Here is a 22,387-nt window from a genome sequence, read left to right on the forward strand (position 1 = left end):
TGAGAGTGGAAGTAGGAAGATTATCTTAGAGTGGGCAAGGCAGAAAATTAAATATAACCACTGGAAATCTGGATCCAAATCCATGAAGTACTAATGGAAAAGGAAAGTGAGTCCAAGAGTCATACTGGAATTAAACAGATACGGTTTGGTAACATATCTTTGAAATTTAAATAGAAGGGATTGAAACAGTGTAATAAAGTGAAGAGAAATGGTTCAGGTCCAAGCTTTGGCATTTACTTACTGTGGATTTGATAAGGCAGGGTAAATAACTAACTAAAGGGCTGATACCTTCTTTATACATTGTACCTACAGAGGAGACTCCGTAGAGTGACAAAGTAAGACATCTGACTACCACATTGATTCATTAAATAGAATTTGCATTAAGAATACTACGGTGGGACCAGCAGATGGCATAAGGGTGACGCTGCTGGACTCCCACATAGTCGACTACGATTCAAGTCCTGGACCCACCTGCTCAAAATTCACACCGGGTGTGTGTGTGCGTGCATGTCCAAAATCCCTAAAAGAGAATGGGAGAAAAGGAATCATGGTGTGGCCATCCCCCCAGGAGGGTGATTTCTTGCCTTCTCTCTCTGCCTCTGTCTCTCTGGAGAGCATATGTGATCTATAGGAAAAATTTCTCTGAAAAAATAAAATAGAATAGTAAGGAAAGAACAAAGAACATAGATATGAATGTCTTCAAGATTCACTGTGTGTATGGATCGGAAAACGGGATTACAATTCCTAGGAATGTAGAGGAGATTCTGGTTAAAGCCAGGATAAGTATAGAAAAACTATAGTAAAACACTCTATGTACGTGGTTTGAGTAGACATTCTCCATGCAATTGGACTTAGAGTAAAACAGATGGGAGTAGAACAGTACGCAATTCCTACTAAAGAAATAGTTTTGTTTTCATTTTAGTTAATAGTTTTCAAATGCCATTATTCCACTTTATTTTACTTTCCCCCCCAGTGGTAATAAGAGTCTAATACAACACAACCAATTTAAATCCTGCCCACTGATAAAACAGATCCTGTAATACCATGTGGGACCCTGACCAAATTCCCAAACTCTGCTTGCCCATAGGGATTATATTCATAAGCATTTCTTCAGCCATTATCCAAATTACAAATCAGAAGTCAACTTTTATATAAACGTAGTTTGGAAGCAGGTGGTGTTTTGATTATTTGCATCTGAACATTCTAATGAAGCCATGAGAAATGAATAGATGGTAATTTATTGAAAGAAATGAAAAGGGAGCTTTTAGCTGAAACCTCAGGGTGAGAAGAATGCTTCATGAAATCGCTAAGTATGAAATTTAAATTCTCCTGCTGAGTTAAATATTCCTTGACAATGTCAATGAACTTGGAGAAAAATGACAAATTACTATTATATGCTCAAGTTTCTGAAAGTCATGCTGGTAGCTATTGTAAATATTGCAGGGCACTACTAAAAAGCATGTTTTATATTTGTCTCATTTTTGTGCAAAATATTTTGCTTTTTACATTGCTATAAAATACAGCTGAGTCCAGAAAATATAAAATAAAGATTTATGAAATTATTTTCTCTCTTAAAGTAATGAAAATGGCAGTATGTAGCAGAGTTCTGATGTTAAATTTAATTTCATCTTTTTAATTGTAGTTATTATCTACAAAAACCATAAACTCTCTTATCCTTCATATGCCTTCATGTATGTTAACTTTTCAAAAGTGTTTTCACTCTTACTGCTGACCATGTAGTTAGAGTCTGGTAAAAGTGGAAACTGTCCATTTCTATTAGAAAGTTATTACTTCTATTAAAAATAAAACTACTGGACCAGCAGACGGTATAACAGTTATGTCACTGGAATCCCACGCAGTCGACTGCAGTTCAAATCCCAGACTGGAATCCCACGCAGTCGACTGCAGCTCAAATCCCAAACTCAAGCTAGGCATGTGCTATGTGTGCATGCCCAAGATACTGAAAGGAGAATGGAGAAGGGATTGTGGCATGGCCATTCCTCCGGGGGTGGGATGACTTCTTGCTTTCTGTCTTCTGTCTCTCTCTGTCTCACTGTTAAGTGTGTACACTCTTTAGTAAAAATCTCTTAAAATAAAATAAAATATAAAACAAAACTACTACAGGACCAGAAAAAATTTAATTGACAAGTAACATGTAAAATAAAGCAAACATTTTAAATAAATAATGTCCTTTCTAATTATCACACTGAAGAAAATATGCTTATTTAAAATTCTGAAGTCTATGAAAATCATTTCTATTTTTGAACATAAAAATATTCGATCAGTATGCTACCTAGAAAAGAAGACACCCAAGTCTGTAATATGCAAATTGATAATTATTATCTACTAACTTTTTCAAAATAGAAATAGACTAACTCTTAAATTTATGAGTGGTCATAGCTGCATTTTAATAAGAGCAAAAATTTTGGCAGGAGATACTTATTAATGCTGTCATCATTTAATCCTAACTTCTGAAATAGAACATTTGGTCATCATAATTTATTGCTCTCTGTTTCATATTGTTATGCCAGCTCTGTGACCAATTACTATTAATAATATCCAGCAATGTCACTTAATGTTGGCTACTATCTCCACACACCTATGTTAATGTAGACTAATTTTCTTACATTTGAGCTATTTTAAGAGCCTGTTTTAAGAGCCTTATATCTTGTCCCATTGTCACCAGATTGTTCTTCTTGGTGAATTTTAAAAATGAACTCCAAATTTATTTTATTAAAAAGAGAAAGCAATCATTTTAATCCTTCATCCATTAATATATTTTGTTTATGTAATTCATAGAGTAAAAAGCCATTTTGTTAATTGGCTCTTACAATCTGAACTAACCTATTTTCCCAATAATCGTCTAGCTCACCCATTTTTCACAGATATCTCTTTATTCTTACCGTACTGAATATTATATTATCCCAGACTTTTTCATGTATCACCATCTTTAGATATTATACTATCTTTTTTGCAAGAAATGATACTGTTGTTTCTCTAATAATTTTATTAGCAAACTCTTTTGAGACCCAGTTAAAATACTGCTGTTACAATGAAACCTTTCCTCACATTCCAGAAAGATTTGATTTCTCAGTCTTTGATAAGTAACACTTAATTCTCACCTCTGTAACAAAACCAACAGCACTGTGTGTGCATTAATTTGTCAAGGCATTTGTATTCTCAAATGTACAATTCTGTAGAATTCTGATACACAGGGAGGTAGTTAGACCAGTTTGGGAGCCGGTGTGAAACTCAGAATCTTTGGCTTCACTACAAAATTGAATCAAATTCTGTATTTTTAGCAAGATCTTTACATGGTCAGTATGTATATCAAAGTTCAAGAACCACTGCTATAGGATACATGCATATATACTCATATATGTATGAATATATCTATGTGAATGAATATGTATGTTCATCCATTCTCCTATGGGATAAGGACAGAACTCAATTCAAATACAGAAAGAAAAACGTTTTTAATTTAAACTTCTTACTACTAATGTTACTAATGAAGTCGACGATGTAACATTGAGTTTCTGCATGTAAACTAGTGAATTCTAGATCGTCAGTCACTCCTTTGCCTAAACTTATCGGAGAGAATTTGAGAAAAATAAAAGCAGTCTCTTTTCTCTTTGTTTTCGTGTGTTTGTGTGTTGGTTTAGTGATGGAGAGCTAACAATCTCACAATCAACACCCAGAACAGAAATTTCTAGCACATTTTATATCGTTGTATTTCTCATGTTTCTATCTATAACATAAATCTAGCTAGCTCAGTATTACTCCTACCCGCACAATTTTTCAAAACTTTCCTGTGCCCCTTTTCTGTTCACATGACATTTATGACTGTTTTTGTCCTTAAAGTGATGTTGAATCTATTGTCAACCTTTTGACATACATTGAAATGAAGGGAAGTTATATTTTCTTTAAGCTATACGGTTTATTAAATCTAAACCTCTGTGAGTAACTATTGTGTTAAAAGATAAGATAAAATATTATTACATATTTGCAATGTAATCTGTTACATTGTATCCCTGAGACCCAATATGTCTAGTCTCCCCAGTTCTTAAGATGTATCCCTGCAACCTTGGACCTGATTGTATTCTTATAGCCATTATACAAAGCAAGAGGTTTAAGTTTCCTCTTGTAAGCAAACAGGCTTATTTATGACTTTCTTTGTAATAGTACTTACAGATTGCATTTGTTACAGAAGCTATAAATACCAGTTAGCCTTATATGTAAGAGAAACAAAGTATTGATTGAATATACAAAGTAAATTAAAAAAAAAAGAAAACCAAAAAATAAAGTAAAATAAAATACCAAAAAAGCAACATGTATTAAAAAAAAGAGGAGGGGTTAAAATTTGTTTTTCTCTATTGTATGCCCCACCCTTGATTGTTTTCACAATTTCTACTGTGGGGGAGAATATTTAGACCTAAATCATTTTATTTCTTTTTTGTTGATTTGTGAAAAAGTCTTCATAATTTTCAGTTGGCGTGGTAAGGAAATGAAGCAACAAATAACCAGTTTGAAATGTATTCATCCAAGAGGAATTCCTAGCCCAATTATCCACATTTTACTGATACCAGAGAATAAGCCTGAAGGTACCCAGAAGAACATCCCAGAGAACCAATCAGAAACCCCCTTGAGTATGGGGATCTTATGATCTAATGTCTGTGGTAACCAGGTTGCTTGTCGAAAACTGTGCTCTACATAGGTCTCTAGAAGGTACTGAGAGAATGACCTAGCAGGGCATACTGCATAAGGCAATGCTGAATGGAGCTTCGGCATTAATGTGAGCACACTTAGTTTAAAAGCATGTTTCTCAGTACATGATTATATTAGAAATTCATTCACACTCTTATAAGTGAAAAAAAAAAAACAGATTCATGTGTGGAGAAGTTAAAAAAATAAAAGATAATAAAACTACTCAGAATAGCCTCTGAAAAAGATCAGTACTAGTCAGTGCTAAATACAGTCCTCTGCACTGATTAGGCTGCTTTGAGAATCGAACCCTTGGGACCAGCAGATGGCATAAAGATTATATTGCTGGACTCCCATGTAGTTGACTGCAGTTCGAGTCCCAGATCCGGTGGCTTAAAACACACCTGTGTGTGTGTGCCCGAAATCCCATGAGGAGACTGGATGAGAAGGAACTGCAGTGTAGTCATCCCCTTGGGGGTGATTTCTCAATTTCTGTTTCTGGGTTTTGCTCTCTGTCTGTCTGGCAAGTGCACGTGCCCTGTAACAAAAATATCTCTTAACAAAAAAGAAAAAGAAAGAAAATTGGACTCTTAGCATGGTGGGATTATTCGTTATTGATTATAGTTCAGTGTATTTGTTCTCTAAGAGTGGATTAAAATAAAAATGAAGAAGTTGACACTTTTTCACTCTTGGAACATGGATATGTTCCACAGAAGCAACATTTTTTTTGTTTTTTAATTTATTGACATATGATCTTTAGATATAAAAAATAGAAGACTGAAATTTGTCCGTGATATAAACCCTATTCACGTCTATCTCCTAAGATAATGAAAATATGGCATGATTAATAGCTTTTGAATCTGTCTCATTGTGAAGTGGCCAAGAGGCAGTGAATCTGCTCAAAAGAAGTGGACCAGCTTTGAAGATGCCAACAATTGAATACTCCATCTCTACAGATCTCTAACCGTGGCAGTTTATTGGACATTTACAGGCGTGGTATGACCGTGGGTCAATGTAACCATAAGGCGATGCTCAGGCGCTTTCATTACCACTTTCCTCAGGCACAAGTTATGCCTTAATGAACGGATGTTAGTTACAGACTGAAGGTACAAATGGGGAGAAAAAAAGCATGAGACGTAAAACATGATGTCCATCTATCAAGTAATAATTCTAAAACGTTATTTAATAAATGAATTTAAAATAGATACCATTGGTCATTGAATTTCCTCCTCTGTGAATTGCTTACCTCTCTTCTACAATAGTAAGCTGTTTTTATCATATTGGTTTGTAGGAATATATATATGTGTGTGTTTGTGTGTGTGTGTACAAATGTAATATATAACATATATATAAATTACATATATATACACATATGTATGTATACACATATATATGTAAATTATTTCTTGAGTATCAGTTTATATAATTTTTCTTAATACTTATTTCTATTTTCTAAATACTGTAATTATTATGTTACTGATATCCTATGCAGAAGAGAAGGATTTATCAGACTTCCACCATTATATCTTCCTTAAATAATATTATAATACAGAGGGCCAGCAAGTGCCATTGTGGTTAAGGCACTGGATTCCCACACGGTCAATCACAGTTCAAGTCCTGGACCTGGGGGCTTGCTTTCTCACTTTCTCTCTCCCATCCCTCTCTGGTGAGTGCACATGCCTTATATCAAATAAAACATAATAATAATAAATAAAATAAAATAAATAAATAACTTTATAAACTATGACTCAGTTTTTCCTAAAAAACAAAAATTGAAAAATAATATACTGAATTTCTTTTGTGTAAGATAAATACTCCAAGCTCACAATCCAAACAAATTAGATTTAATTTACTTTTCTCTTTAAATATCCTCATCAGTGTACAATTTGTCCTTTTATTTAAGGTCTCAAAATGCACCCGTCTTATGGCATAATGAAGAGCTTATGACAACCCATACCCACTCTGTTACAGAGATTTACTTGGTGTCTAATTTCCACCATAACCTTCCAAATTTCTCCTGCAAAGACATAGGTATTGATATAGTATTCTTCATAAGACTATTCCAACATCACCTTTAACTACCTTCACCTGGTTAAATAAATACCCCATGGAACAAACTTGATTTCATTACAGAGGGAGAGGACAAAGGCTATACTCTGGAAAGTCATCTGTAAGTGAGAAACAAGAATGTACACCTGTTCATTGATATACTGAATAGAAATGCTCTGAGCACTATATTCCAAGAACTATGAGGATTAGAACATCTCCTTTCCCCACACATCAAAATTATATTAAATACAGTCATGAACATTTCAGCACCCAGCCAGAAAAGGCTATGCATTCCGTAATGAAGTTGGGCCCTTGGTTCCCTGAAGGGGTCTTAGTTTCAAAAGTTCTCCCATTTAGGGGTCGGTAATGTGGTGGTTAAGGGATCTGGACTCCCACATGGGTGACCATGGTTTGAGTCCTGGACCTGGACCTGACAGATTACTTTCTTGCTTTCTCTCTCTCTCTCGCTCTCTCGCTTACTCTGTCCCTCTCTGCTCAAAATTAAAAATAAAGTTAAATAAAAAATAATTCCTTTAAAAAAAAGTTCTCTCATTGATGGAATGTGATTAAGGGAGCTAAAAGAAATAACTAGCATTTACTAAGTACATGTCATATAGTCGGTTATTTAAACATGGCGGGCCATTTCTATGCGCAACTCTAAAATGAAATGAAATTTTTCCAAAATATTGTCTTCCCTCCTCACTTTACATACCGGATTTTATAGATTTACCTCTTCTTTCTGAAAAGCTCCCTTCAAATGGAAAAGGAAAGCTTCCTTTTTAAAATGTTGAGTGCTTTGAATAATTTAAAAGTAAAGAACCTCTTTAAGGGAAAGGTAAATATGGAAATGTTAATAGTACCAAAACTTCAATTTTCCTTTTGTTGACTTCCAAATAGAGAACTGTTAGTGTTCATGAGATAAAAATAAAGGGCTTAAACTTTACTTTTCCCATACTTAATACTAAACTTAAAAAACATTTTGAAAGTAAAATGAAGGAAGAGAGAGAAATGAAGGAGAGAAAGAAAGAACAAAAGAATGAAAGGATCTTCAGATAAATTGGAGGAAAAATATAGCATTCACTCAGTAAACAGAAAGCTTTTTACCACAATGCACTTTGAAACATCCTTGTTATTTATTATCTGACCAGGTGTTGGAGTACTTCATAGATATAGTAGAATTACAAACAGATTCAGAAGATATAAAGTAGTTTTTATTAATAAACCAAGTAAATGCAGTAATATGGTCAAGACATATTTCAGCAACACAAAAATCATAGACATTGTTGACAGAAATAGTGTGAGGGATACATTTTAATCTTTTAAATTACAGATCAATAATCTATTTTTTCAAACACATACTGTTATGTACAATGTCTGACATTGATTTTAGAAGCATACCATAAAGACTAGATATCTAAATGATTATGTGATTTAAAACTGTAATACTTCTTCCATTTTGCAAATCAGTGATTTTACAATTTAATAAACTTTCTCAAGGTTAAGTGGTATACAGTTTGGTATTTCTGTTATATTAATTTGTTATATTAATTGCCTTAAAGTTCTATTTCCACAGTTTCTAACAAAGCTTAAATATTTTGAAATTATAAGTTTGTTTTTTATATCAGACGAAATCAAATCAGAAGATAATTTGGGAACTTTGATATAATCCCATACTGTTACCAAACTCAAATCAGGTTCGCTGGCCCAAGCACTATAAACCAAGCCATAGGCACATGGTGTGATGAAGGAAAGTACCGCTTTATTGCAAAACCCAAAGTGAGGAGAGCGGGCTGCTCGTGCTGAAAAGGCCTGGTCTCCCCGAGATGTCCCCCACTTGCATTCTTTTTTCTTTTTTTTGGAGAGGTTTTTGCTATAGGGCACGTGCGCTCGCCAGACAGTCAGAGAGAGACAGAGAGATAGAAAGTGAGAAATCACCCCCCAGGGGGGATGGCCACGCCGCAATCCCTTCTCCTCCATTCTCCTCTTGGGATCTTGGGCACGCACGCACACACGCCCAGCGTGAGTTTAAGCCACCGGGTCCGGGACTCGAACCGTGGTCGACTACATGGGAGTCCAGCGACATAACCATTACACTCACTGCTGGTCCCCCCCACATGCATTTTTGAGGGCAAAAGTTAGGGGCAGAGGTTCCAGGCACATGATCAGATCAGTGATTGGTTCAAGAGGGCGTGATCACCTCCTGGGCATTCTTGATTGGTGAGGCCTTAGATAATCACATTTCTCTTCAAGCATCTGGAGCCATTCAGCCTGGAGTCTTTGAGCTCACAACCAGCAGTTCCCAGTCTATAAAACATCTTACATATTGAAATGAAAACCTTATCTTTCCTTTAAGTGAGAGTTTTAGGGTCAAATGGCCCCCACTCATGGTCCATGTTGGTCATTATCATAACCAAAAGTCTGAAAGACTTACTCCTTACTCTGGGCCATTACAATGTAAATGGACCTTATATTTCAAAAACCTTAGAAAATACCTTAGGGGGTCCTTGCTTAGTTTCAATACCATATAGGTATATGAAAATGTGGCCATTTACTATTCTGATCTACATTCTGGGTATATTCAAACATCAAAAGAAAAGTAAAGCAGTAAAGAAGTATTACAGTTTTAAATCACATAATCATTTAGATATCTAGTCTTTATGGTATGCTTCTAAAATCAATGTCAGACATTGTACATAACAGCTATTTAAAATAGCTTGTTTTTAAATTATTTGTGTTGAAGGACAGGGGAAGTGATGATTAAAAGTACATGCTATTGAAGCAGGAACATGGGGCTGCAGGGGTGATCAGGCCCACACTCACAGTGGGACATGAACCCATGTCTCTGACACAGAGAGGAGGTACAGCAAAAGGAGAGCTTATTAGCAAGGTGGGGAATTTATTAACAAAGTGGGGAGTTTATTAAAGGAGAAGGAAGGGAAAACAGAGCTCCCAAGAAGGGAGGCGTCCCAGAAAATGCGTTGCCAAGGAGGAACTGTGGCAAGGGGGTTTTATTTGGTTCAGGAAGGGTCTCGTCAGAACTTGTTCTAGGTGTGCATACATTTCCCTCCTGGTTAGGGAGAGGCACATGCAGATGGGTCCAATTAATTTTTTAATTTTGAAGTAGGTGGCAAGGTCAGGAGATACTTTGTCTTGAAGCTTTGGGTCATGAAAATCATTGTCTTCTTTCTGGAATGTGGTGGGGCATGGAAAAAACCTCTGCTTTAGGTCTAGGCCATGCTCTCTAGGTTGGTCACTGAGCCATCACTGCCTCCATCTCAAAACTTAGCCATTTTGTGATTCCATTTTGGGTCTATACTCTAGCTATATTTTTAGGGTCCTGTCTCCTACCTTGCTATTATTGTTTAGAAAAGAATTAGAAGTGGACTTTATTTTTCCCCCCAGAGAATGTGCACACTTGCCAGAGAGAGTGAAAAAAAAGCAAGAAAGCACCCCAATAGGAATGGCCACGTTTCAATCGCCTCTTCTCCCTCTATCTCTCTTTTTAGGATTTTGGTCTGTTAGTCCGAGTTAGCATATGTTAGGTTGAGTTAGTATAGGCCGATTTAGCGTTTTCACCGCCATGACAGGGCTTGAGGATGGAGCCCGGGAGCTCGTAAATAAACAGAGGACAGGAATCCATAAATAAACAGAAGACAGGAACTCATAAATAAGCAGAGAACAGAAGGGCCAGGAAGTGCCAGGACAAGGTTTACCTAATTTTAACTGAGAGTTCTTATCTAGATTCAAGCAGGTGATAACAGCTGGACCCTAACTGCACATATCCCCTCCCTCGTGTGCTGCATACTATGGAAAGTTACTGACAGTATATTCTGTATTGCCTCCTGAGCTATAAAAGGCCCCTCTATCCTAGGTTCAGGTTCTTGCTACAACCTGCTGCATAAACTCGGACCCCAGCTAGCTGGAAAAAGAAGTGCCTCTTATGCAGTTACATTGTCATTGTCTTCTCTGTTTCCACTAGATAAATTGATCTTTGGACTTTAACAGGTCATTCAAGCACATGTGTCTGGCATGTTTTTCAAGGTAGCCATGTGGAACCCAGCCCTTTAATCACGGGCTGGTCCAAGAGTAGTTTTTTATAGATGTTTAGTAGCATACTCAATCAATGTGTGTTTTGCTCTAGACTAAATGGAAAAATATAACAATAAATGTATGTTTAAAATATGTTCCAACTGCATAGCTGACCCTGTCAAAACAGTTAATTACATTAACTATTATACCTCACTGGGACTTTCTGCCTTCCATAATTGTGTGAGTCAGTCCCCAGAATGAATCTTTACTATATCAATGTATGACTCTTGGTTCTATTTGGGGAACTCTGACTAATGCAACAGAAAAATAATAAACATATTGATGTAAGAAAGCAGCCAAAAATTTCCCATTTCATATAGATTGTTCCTCATAGATATGGTTATCCATGAACCTGATATGTATAAAATTGAATCAGAAAAAGGATAGTTGAGTGCTACTAGAATTTCCAATGTGTTCTACCACTAAGACCACATAAATGAAGCTTTTTAAAACTATACAAAAGTAGTAGTGATGAGGATAATGTAATAGAAACAAAAGCAAATATAATTAATTCTGGTCTAAAACTGACCCTACTATAGTTTGTAGACATGGTCAAAGTAATGAAGAAAAAGGTTTTGTTTCATTTCCAAGACAAGGTTCAGTGTTTATGATCAATAAAACAAACACTTGCACACACGTGCATGATCACATGGACAGACACATGCGCACTTCTATAAATACACATGCACACACTCCAAAATAAACAAATGATATTTACTTATTCAGAATTGAAAATCCAGTTTTGGAAAAAAAAATAAATAAAACCATTAAAATTGTAATAAAAAAAAGTGAGCAATTTCAGGCTAGAAGGTCTTTGACCTAATGACCAGAGAATATAAATTACTATCTGTAGTTGGTTAAGTCATAGTAGTAGGAATTATATAACAGGTGATTGACTTGAAATCTCTGAAACCATGTTGAGAAATAAAGCAACCTCAGAAAAGAAAAAGATTAAAGACTGTGGAAGCAAAGTAGTCTTCCATTATTTTTGTTTTTACTTTATTTCTTAACTTCACCATAAATAAATCTATTCACTTCAGTTTCCAATCTAGGTAGAGAAAGGATCACAAATGTTTAGAGTTTATTATCCTAATGTGGTATGGCTATCTTGGTTTAACTGTTTTATCTAATTGTATCAATTAGCTCAGCAATCAAATGTGCTTTCCTTTTATGTCCTAACTATATGATTCTGGGATCCTAGTCTATAAGTTACAAGAAGCTTGTGGTCTCTTCCCGCTAACACCCCATGAATAAATAAAACCATTAAAATTGTAATAAAAAAAAGTGAGCAATTTCAGGCTAGAAGGTCTTTGACCTAATGACCAGAGAATATAAATTACTATCTGTAGTTGCTTAAGTCATAGTAGTAGGAATTATGTAACAGGTGATTGACTTGAAATCTCTGAAACCATGTTGAGAAATAAAGCAACCTCAGAAAAGAAAAAGATTAAAGACTGTGGAAGCAAAGTAGTCTTCCATTATTTTTGTTTTTACTTTATTTCTTAACTTCACCATAAATAAATCTATTCACTTCAGTTTCCAATCTAGGTAGAGAAAGGATCACAAATGTTTAGAGTTTATTATCCTAATGTGGTATGGCTATCTTGGTTTAACTGTTTTATCTAATTGTATCAATTAGCTCAGCAATCAAATGTGCTTTCCTTTTATGTCCTAACTATATGATTCTGGGATCCTAGTCTATAAGTTACAAGAAGCTTGTGGTCTCTTCCCGCTAACACCCCATGCACTCCTCCATCACTCACAGCGAAACTCAGGATGCAATTCAGATGAGTGGTCAAGTCGGGTCACCTTGTTTCATTAGGGAAGAACTGGAAAAGCTGATTATTATGACTTTATGGTGTAAGCTGTCTACATAAGTTACTTGAAAGGACCTGTTTCCCATTTCATTGAATATTTCTATGACTCAATGATGTTGTCGCAAGAATTATATCACCCAGCTAGTTTAAGCAAGGCATTTCCCTTGTGCCAAGCATTGGGAAAGCTGAGACTTGCAGTTTGGCCATGTGGGTCCTGAACTCTGAAAGATGCTATTACCAGCTGACTTAGCAGGAATTGTAACTCTTGTTGGAGATCTAATGGGAAACAATGATTGTCAGCACACCCTCCAGGGTTCCAGTCATTCCTGATGGTATGCTTGTGTTGAAGGGAAGCGAAGCAAGCCAGCAGAAGCCAGTGTTTCCCATGTGTTCTCTGCAATATGCCAGTATGAGCCCTCCATCTCCCTTCATGTACCAGCTGTCTGTGATGCAGGCTTTTAACATACTTTATTCAATAGTTCACAGTTTTCCAAAGTGTGAGGATATGGGTCTTCCTAGCATCAGCGATGCATTCGATCATAACATCTATCTTGGAAGATATACCACTGTAAAATGCTGCTCACACACTTTTAGGGTCTGCTGTATCTTCTTGTCGTATGTGCTCATGGCATGATAAATTTATCAGAGACATCCTTTAAATAACGAAGAATGGAATGTGGGATTCACTCCCTTCCTTCCTAGAAAATCATTGTGCTTTGATGTTGTACATTCACAACCTTCAATGGGACCATGAGAATGAATATAGGTCAGAAAATGATGATACCACCTTACAGCCAAAGCCATTTATTTATTTTCACAGGAACAGTTTCTCCACCTAGGGCAATTTCTGTCTTCCTTCAGAGTACATTTGGCAATGTCTGGAGCCATTTTTGGTTGTCACAACTCAGGAACACTATTGGCATCTACTGGATAATAGGCAGTGACTCTGTTAAATTCTCTAAAGAGTGCAAGACAGTCACACACACCGAGAATTATCCACTCAAAATACCAACAGTGCCAGGGTTGAGAAATATGGTTTTATAAGGGGATCTTCCAAAACTTCACATAAAATACAGTTTATGAAAGAGAAGTGCATGGATTTCAAAATCTTGGATTCCCCAAACAGAAAATAATTATAATTTCCCATGGACTTTTTTGATATCCCCTCAGATAAGATGAGCAAGCCACCAGGTTGGGACTCATACCATGGTCTTTGGTCTGTCCTGGGTCATAGGCAGGTACTCGCTTGACATACTCAGAGAGGTATCTGGATTTGAACCAGAAATCATCTCATATAGGACCCTCTCAAAGGAAGAGGCGTTTTTTATCACTGTGTCATCTTCTAGCCCTGAAAAATAACCTTTGATTCTCATTATGAAATGGCTTTCAGAGGTTGTACCAATGAGGAGGAACAGCTATTTTTCACCCATAGAGATTGTGGGGAAATGACATCATATTCCTTAAGCTCCAGGCCTTCATAAATAACATTTAGATCAATTATTCACACATGAATATTTTGGAATTAAATTAGGAAGTTTAGCACAAAGTTCAACACAAATATTTGATATGTGTCATTTATTTTTTCTTACTACCTTTAAAAATTCCCATGACATCTAACAACTGAGATATGTACAATTCAGATAAATAATCAATTTGAGAATTACAATGAACCGAGCACATTTTTTATTTAGCTTTCAACTTCCTTGAATAATACTTATCATCACAAAATTGACTTAATCTTGTGTTATAGGATACAGAGCAAGTCCTCGTGGTGTTAAATCTCTCATCTAATAGGGCTTGTGAGGTGGTGGTGATCATCATTCTTATTTGTCGTGGACTATCAACCATCCAACTCTAAGAAGGATATATGTACTCAAAGCCTAAAAGGTCAAGGAGATATTTGCTTTTTATGATTGCAAAAATTATTATCTTTCTTCCTTTCTTCTTTTGAGTTTCATCGTAGGGCGTGTGTGTTTGCTGGAGAGAAGCAGAGACAGGGAAAGTGAGAAATCACCTCCGGGGAGATGCCTATGCCACAGTCCCTTCTCCTTCATTATCCTTTCAGAATTTTGGACATATTCATACACATCTGGTGTGATTTTCAAGCTGTCAGGTCTGGGGCTCAACTTGTGGTCGACACATAGAAGACCAATGCCTTTACTGCTATGCTACCTGCTGACCCCTTCTATTGATATTTTTAACTAGGTTTAGGCTGAAAAATTGCAGCACCTAGTTCAGTAACTTAAGCATTCTTGGTTGATTATGACTTTCCACTTGGAAACTAGACAATGAACTTAACCATTTACATGCCTCCCAATGTCTCCAATACTCAGCCATAATTTGATAAAGGAGTACAAGAATAAGGGAAGACAGCTATTTCTATTAAATTTTCATGCCTGTCCAACCAGCACGGATGTGGACCTCTGGCAATCTTAGATGAAGACTGAGTAGACCATTACATTTTTCATTCACGAGGTTAATACTGTGCTTAACACTGTGGTCATGTGTCACATGGAGAGATGCCTGTTGGTAGGGAAGGAAAGACAGAATAACTGAAATGTGTATTGGAGTGACAATGACCATAGAAAATGGTCAACTATAGGCTTGCAGTTACCACCGGGAGATAATAGAGTACATTAATCCATTAAAGGTGCTCGGTGTCAGACTAGAAATGAAGCAGTCAACAGTAACTGGGGATTCAGTAGTTTGGAAAATTTTCAAAAATGACATATATTATTAGGCAAAAGGGTTCCCAATGTTAAGTTTGCACACCTAGGAAAGTAATGCTGTAAATTCAAAAAATCTGACCAAGTTCTCACTTGAGAAATTTAAGACTAAAAGAAGAGGCATCAAGCAAAGCAATGTCAAGTACACAAGAGAATAGCAACAAAGTGGTCTTCCTTTGGGTGGCAGTGGACTGATCATTGCAGCAGCAAGAGCTCTGGTGGCAGCAGCAGTGACTAACAGTGATGGCGGCAGCTGCCCAGAACCTGCTCCAGCCCAGAGATTTTTCCAGAGCTTCTCAGATGCTCTGAAAGACAAGAACCCCCAGGTGGCATTGGAGGAGCTGTCTAAGGCTTTGGAACAAAACCAACTGATATGCACTATGGCTGTCAAAGAGCTCATTGCCGCATCCTTGGGAATGACTGTGAGGCCATCGCTGATGCAAAGAAGTCTATTGAATTCAGTCCAAATAAAGCCACAGCTCTGCAGAAAAGGGCTGTGTGAATACCCTGAAGGAAACTATTCCACTGCTCTAGAAACTTTTAAGGAATGGCAGAAATTAATTTAGATGTGATCAAGCATCACATGAAGAGATGCCTGTTGGTAGGGAAGGAAAGACAGAATAATTGAAATGTGTATTGGAGTGACAGTGACCATAGAAAATGGTCAACTATAGGCCTACCGTTACCACCAGAAGATGATAGTGTACATTAATCCATTAAAGGTGCTCACTGTCAGGCTAGAAATGAAGCAGTCAACAGTAACTGGGAATTCAGTAGTTTGGAAAATTTTCAAAAATGACATATATTATTAGGCAAAAGGGTTCCCAATGTTAAGTTTGCACACCTAGGAAAGTAATGCTGTAAATTCAAAAAATCTGGCCAAGTTCTCACTTGAGAAATCTAAGACTAAAAGAAGAGGCATCAAGCAAAGCAATGTCAAGTACACAAGAGAATAGCAACAAAGTGGTCTTCCTTTGGGTGGCAGTGGACTGATCATTGCAGCAGCAAGAGCTCTGGTGGCAGCAGCAGTGACTAACAGTGATGGCGGCAGCTGCCCAGGACCTGCTCCAGCCCAGAGGTTTTTCCAAAGCTTCTCAGATGCTCTGATAGACAAGAACCCCCAGGTGGCATTGGAGGAGCTGTCTAAGGCTTTGGAACAAAACCAACTGCTACGCACTATGGCTGTCAAAGAGGTCATTGCTCCATCCTTGGGAATGACTGTGAGGCCATCACTGATGCAAAGAAGTCTGTTGAATTCAGTCCAAATAAAGCCACTGCTCTGCTGAGAAAAGGGCTATGTGAATACCCTGAAGGAAACTATTCCACTGCTCTAGAAACTTTTAAGGAATGACAGAAATTAATTTAGATTCTGACTGCATCATCTGCATTAAAAGGTGTTGGACCAGCTGGTGGTGTGACAGTTAAGGCACTAGACTCCTACATAGCTGACTGCAGTTTGAGTCCCAGACCTGGTGGCTTGAAAATCACTCTGGACACTTGTGCATACCTGTGCATACCAGTCTATATATACATATGTATGTTAAATGTTCTATAAATATCAATCAAAATCCCAAGAGGGAAATGGAGGAGAAGAGATGGGAATATGGCCAACACCTCACACAAGTGATTTCTTACTTTTCCTCTATGTCTCCAACATGACAAGCACACGTGCCCTATGGCAAATTCCTGAAAAAATAAAATTAAAAGAAGGTGTCAAGAAGTTCAGAACGAAATCTAAGGCGTCTGTATCTCAGCAGACTCATCAGTCAAAAATCAAGTACAACTGGTATCAAACAGAAGCCCAAGCAATCATTGCACTTATAATCAAACATGTTTAGAAGAATGATATAAATGTAGACTTTTCAGAAAATGAGTTGTCTATGTTGGTGAAACTCTCTTCTGGAGAGAATTGCAATTTGAAATTGAGACTTCTTCATCCCAAAACACTAAGACAGAGCACATTTAAAGTACTTTCAATAAAGAGTTAAACTAAAATGAAAAAGTCAGAGGCTGTGAGAAGGGAAAACTAGAGGGGCAAGGAGATAAGCCTTGGCCAAGGGGTTGCAAATTGGCTATTCCCCCTAGGGGGAGGACTTCTTGCTTCCTGTTTCCTGCTTCCTGTCTCTCTATTCTTCTCTCTCCCTTCTACAAGCACATGTACCCTATAGCAAAAGTCTCTCTTAAAAAAAGGAAGAGTTTTCATTTTTGATATTAGCTTGGGTTGCAAGTTGGCTATTCCCCCTAGGGGGAGGACTTCCTGCTTCCTGTTCCTGCTTCCTGTCTCTCTATTCCTCTCTCTCTCCCTTCTGCAAGCACACGTACCTTATAGCAAAAGTCTCTCTTAAAAAAAGGAAGAGTTTTCATTTTTGATATTAGCTTGGTTTTTTAAATTTGGTAAAAAGTCAAGTAAGGAGCTTAGAAATCATCACTCCAATTCTCAGTAAAAAGTAAGAAGTGGAACAAAATGAAAATAAACTATTCTTAGATCCATCAGATAATTGATGTCAAAAGGTAGACGTCTACCCTAAAAGCTGGAGAAACAGGTGAATACAGTCACAGCCAAGATTAAGCACTGTTGAGAGAAGGAGAATAAAAGGCACAGGTTAAAAGGAAATGGTGGCTAAACAGCTATCTGATAGATAATCTAAAAGCAAAATATACAAAGCTCAACAATATAAAAAAATCTCATTCCATAATGGGCCAATGATCTGAGCTAACATCTTTCCAGAGGGTGTATAAAGATGGTAAGTAGGCATTTGAAAAGATGCTCAACGTCATGTGTTATTAGAAAATTGCAAATTAAAACAAAACCGTACACTGAATACCTATTAGAATTGTTTAAGTCCAAAACACTGACACTGCCAGATGCTGGAGTGAGGGTGGAACAGTGAGAGGTCTCATCTTTTGCCGGTGGGAATGCGAAGTACAACAGCCACTTTGGAGGACAGTTTCTTGAGAGATAAATACACACAGTCCTAACATACAAACCAACAGTCGCAATTCTAGCTACTTACCCAACCAAATTGAAGATGTATGAGCACACTGAATTCTGCACATCATAGCTTGTAGAAGCTTTACTGGTCATTCCCCCAAACTGGAATTAATTAAGACACTCTTAGATAAATAGATAACACTGTGGTTATCCATTTATAGGAATACTGTTCAGTGATAAAAGAGACATGAGTTGTCCAATTGCCAAAATGACATGTGAGAACCTTACGTGCATATTGCTATGTGGGGGGAAAAGCCATTCTGAGAATACTCCATTCTGCTGTATTTTAACTTAATTGGTTTCTAGAAAAGGCAAAATTATCAAAGTTGAAGAGTGGCTGCCAGGCATTTGTGGAAGAAGAGTCGAGTCAAAATAGTTGAGCCCCTTGGAGAACTTTGAGAGGTTAAATTATTCTACTTAACACTGTAATGATGGATAAAGGGCAATTATATATTTTCCTAAACTCATACAATTATATGGTAAAAAGAGTGATTATTAAGGTAAACTATGGATATTCATTAATAATAATATATCAATATTGTCTTATTACTTATATCAGATGGTCTGAATGAATGCAAGATGTGAATAGGGAAAATTGGAAGAGAGAGAGGGTGTCTGAGAATTCTTGATATTATCTCCTTAATTTTTCTCTAAATCTAAATTTCTTTAAAATTCTATGAATTTAAAAAATATAATCCCATTTCTAGAAAATTCCATGATATTTTATGTACTTCACTCTTTCACAACCTAAATAAGCAAGACTCTTTTCTCTTAGTTATGTAAAGAAAAATTAAATGTGGTTGCATATATTCAGTGGAGAAAGGGGGATTGTAGATATTACTTCAGGTCCTACTATCGAAAAGGACTCATACATGTTCTTGATCATCAAATGGACCTAGAAAAGGGTAAGAGAAATTAGGAAAACGAAAGAAAATGAAAATGAGAAAGGGAAACACGATCGTAGAAACAGATAGATCGCTATTAAGAGACGAGGAGGATCAGTCTCCTAGTGTAGGACAAGCACACGCACAGGGAGTTGGTCCCACATGGCTGACTGTGGTTTGAATTCCAGCCTGGCAGCTTAAAAGTCATGCTGAGTGGGAGTGAAATTAGCAGGTGGTGTAATGGTTATGTCGCTGGACTCGACCATGGTACGAGTCTTGGACCTAGCAGCTTAAAACTAATGCCAGGTTGTGTGTGTGTGTGTGTGTGTGTGTGTCCAAAATTTCTAGAGAAGAATGAAGGAGTGATTGTGGCGTGACCATCTCCTGTGGCAAGGGGGCTGATTTCTAGCTTTCTGTCTGTCTCTGCAGTGAGTGCACATGCCCTATAGCAAAAATCTCTCCAATAAATAAATAAATAACATGCCGGGTGCATGTGCATGTCTGTGCAAAGTGCTGATGGGATAGATAAATAGAGAGAAAATAATTGTGGTGTGATGATGCTCCACAGGAGGGTTTTCTCTCTCTCTCTCTCTGTCTCTCTCTCTCTCTGTCTCTGGAGAAGGCAGTGCCCTTCCGCAATGACTAATTTCTTCTCCCCCCCTAGGGGAAAACACACACCTAGCTGATAGTAAGTGCAGTGCAGTGACTGCACTAAAATTACCAGCCTGCTACAATGTCATTAGTGTCAGCCCCTCAACGTGGAAAAAAGTACTACATTGTTTCTTAGTAATGACAACAGACACAGCAGATGAAGAAATTGGGATAGGTGAAATGGCATTTAATTAATGACTTCAGTATCTCCCTCTATTTTCGAAAGTCAGTGGGAGAAATCACATGTAATATCACTATTATAAAATGGATTGTTAAGACCTTCAGACTGGCACATGCTAATTCATGTTAGGTTGTCCCTGATCAGTCTTACGTCACACATGTGTGCCTCACCTTCTCTCTTTGGGGACTCACGAATAAAACCCATCTGCAGTTATTTTCTACTTATTTTCTATATTCTGGTCTTTGTAACTGGCATATTTCCCCTAAACTCACTAAATTTTTATTATTCCTATTAGCACATTGTGATTAGATTATAATTTTGGCAGATTGTACATGTACAATTGGTGTCACACAGCTTACAATGTAAAAGAGCATTCCGTAGTTCAAACCTTTTTTCAGTTCCAGTTCTCGCTTCAAAGGAATCTCTGTCTGTCTGATTCCTATACTATTTACCTAATTCTCTGATTTCTATACCACTTCTCTCCCTATTTCTAAACATTCTGCTGTGATTTCTTGTTTACCTTTCAATTTTAGTAAGTTCTAGTAGTTAACTTATTACATACTTTTTTTAAAATCTCATATATAAAATTACATAATTCCGGCAAAAAGAAATATAAAGTAATGGCACATTTGTGGATAAAATGAGCAGTCAGTAAATAAGGACTTATTAACTACTAAAGAGAAAATGAATAACATTATTCTTGAAAAGAATATACTCATCGGAAAGTACATGACTTAGCTATGCTATTTTATGTGTGTGTGTGTGCGTAACAGAAAAATGCCAAAAAATCCCCATAGACTGAACAACAAAATTGTGTACAATGATATTAAGTAAGTGACAATAGTGAGTATATATGGGAAACCTGAATTTATCTAGGAGGAAGCAAACTGAAAAAAAATAAGCTATTTCCTTACCTTACTCAATTTGATCTTCACTATGTGATTTGCTTTCACCAGCAGCATGTAAGTGGTGTGACATTGTGTCATTGATGAGTTAATGACCTAAAGCATTATAGATTTGCCCCTTTTGCATTTGGGTTTCTCTGCTGTTGCCATGATGACTACAGGCCTTGAATAGCCTGTTGGTCCAGTAGAATAAAGATAGAGGAGCGGGCCTGTGCTGTGTTCACTTGGAGTGATGCCTGGCTTAACCCTGCTTAGATCAGAAGAATGTTAGCCAACCCAAAGACGGTGAACAAAAACGAATTGCTTCATGTTTTCCTGATATTTGTGGTGGTTTATTTTAAAAACCTATTATATCCATAACTAATTAATATAACTTCCATTTCTGAATGCTTATTTTCTGTTTGTTTGTTTGTTTTTGAAGTTTGCTAATTTGCTACATCAGTGAGAGAAACAGTGAGTGTGTGAGAGACAGAAAGAGAGAGAGATACAACTCTTCTGGTGGGATCTTGACCACTGGATCCAACCTCAGCCTCAGCCAGCCTGGATCACAAGGAGTCAGCCTACACAGGAGGTTTCCAGACATGAACCAGTAACCTTCCCATGTGGGTCTGGCTTGTAGAGCTCTGTGTTTTACTCCCACACCACCATCTGTTTCCTAACTTCCCCATTTCTTGTTGGAAATTTCTACAAACATTTTTTAATCCATGGCTCTCCATCTTTATTCATTTTTAGGCAGTAAATGTTGTCTAGAACTTACATGAGGGGTCTTCAAAATGTTCATGGATAATGAGTATTATAAAAAAAACTATGCATGAATTTAAAATATATTTTTGCACAAAAATAAACCATGCTTTAATTTCACTTTTCTATTCACTGTTTGGAGTCTCCTCATACAGTTTAGGAAGAGAAATGTGGAAGAGCATCCTTTTAGGCTTCACTGTTGTGTGATAAAGTCAATGATGTTTGTTTATCTTGTTATTCTGTTCAAAATGCATGGAACACCGATGAGCTAGAGATGACCTTCTTTGTCCATAGGGAATCTCTGCTGTGTGGTGCATTGTCTTGTCTAGCTCTGCAGCCTTGGTTCATGCTTTGTATTTTCAATCCGGTAGCATGTCTATTTCAGTGATAGTCAACTTTAACTGGCTCCATGACACAGTTTGTCCTTCATGGCTGTATGATCCACAGGTTTGTCTTGCTTTAGTAAAACCCTACTGGCCTGGTGTCTCTAATCACACATCTGCAGAGGCAGCAGGTAATTAAACGTTATTGATGGTGTTCACTTACATTGTGTCTTTCAACCAACCTCCTTGCTGAAGTAGAATGGGCTCTCACATGAGAACCCTTTAGAGAAATCTTATAATATTCCTTTTCACAATTCATTGCTACTTA

The 22,387-nt window shown here is 37.0% G+C and overlaps 1 pseudogene; it reads left to right on the forward strand.

Moving 5' to 3' along the window:
* Positions 1-18,754, forward strand: part of LOC102486055 (protein SGT1 homolog) — a 25,902-nt pseudogene extending 7,148 nt beyond the window's left edge.
* Positions 18,755-22,387: the final 3,633 nt, after the last annotated feature.

Source organism: Tupaia chinensis, unplaced genomic scaffold (genome assembly GCF_000334495.1).
Source record: "Tupaia chinensis unplaced genomic scaffold, TupChi_1.0 Scaffold147580_1, whole genome shotgun sequence".
Lineage (NCBI taxonomy): Eukaryota > Metazoa > Chordata > Mammalia > Scandentia > Tupaiidae > Tupaia > Tupaia belangeri.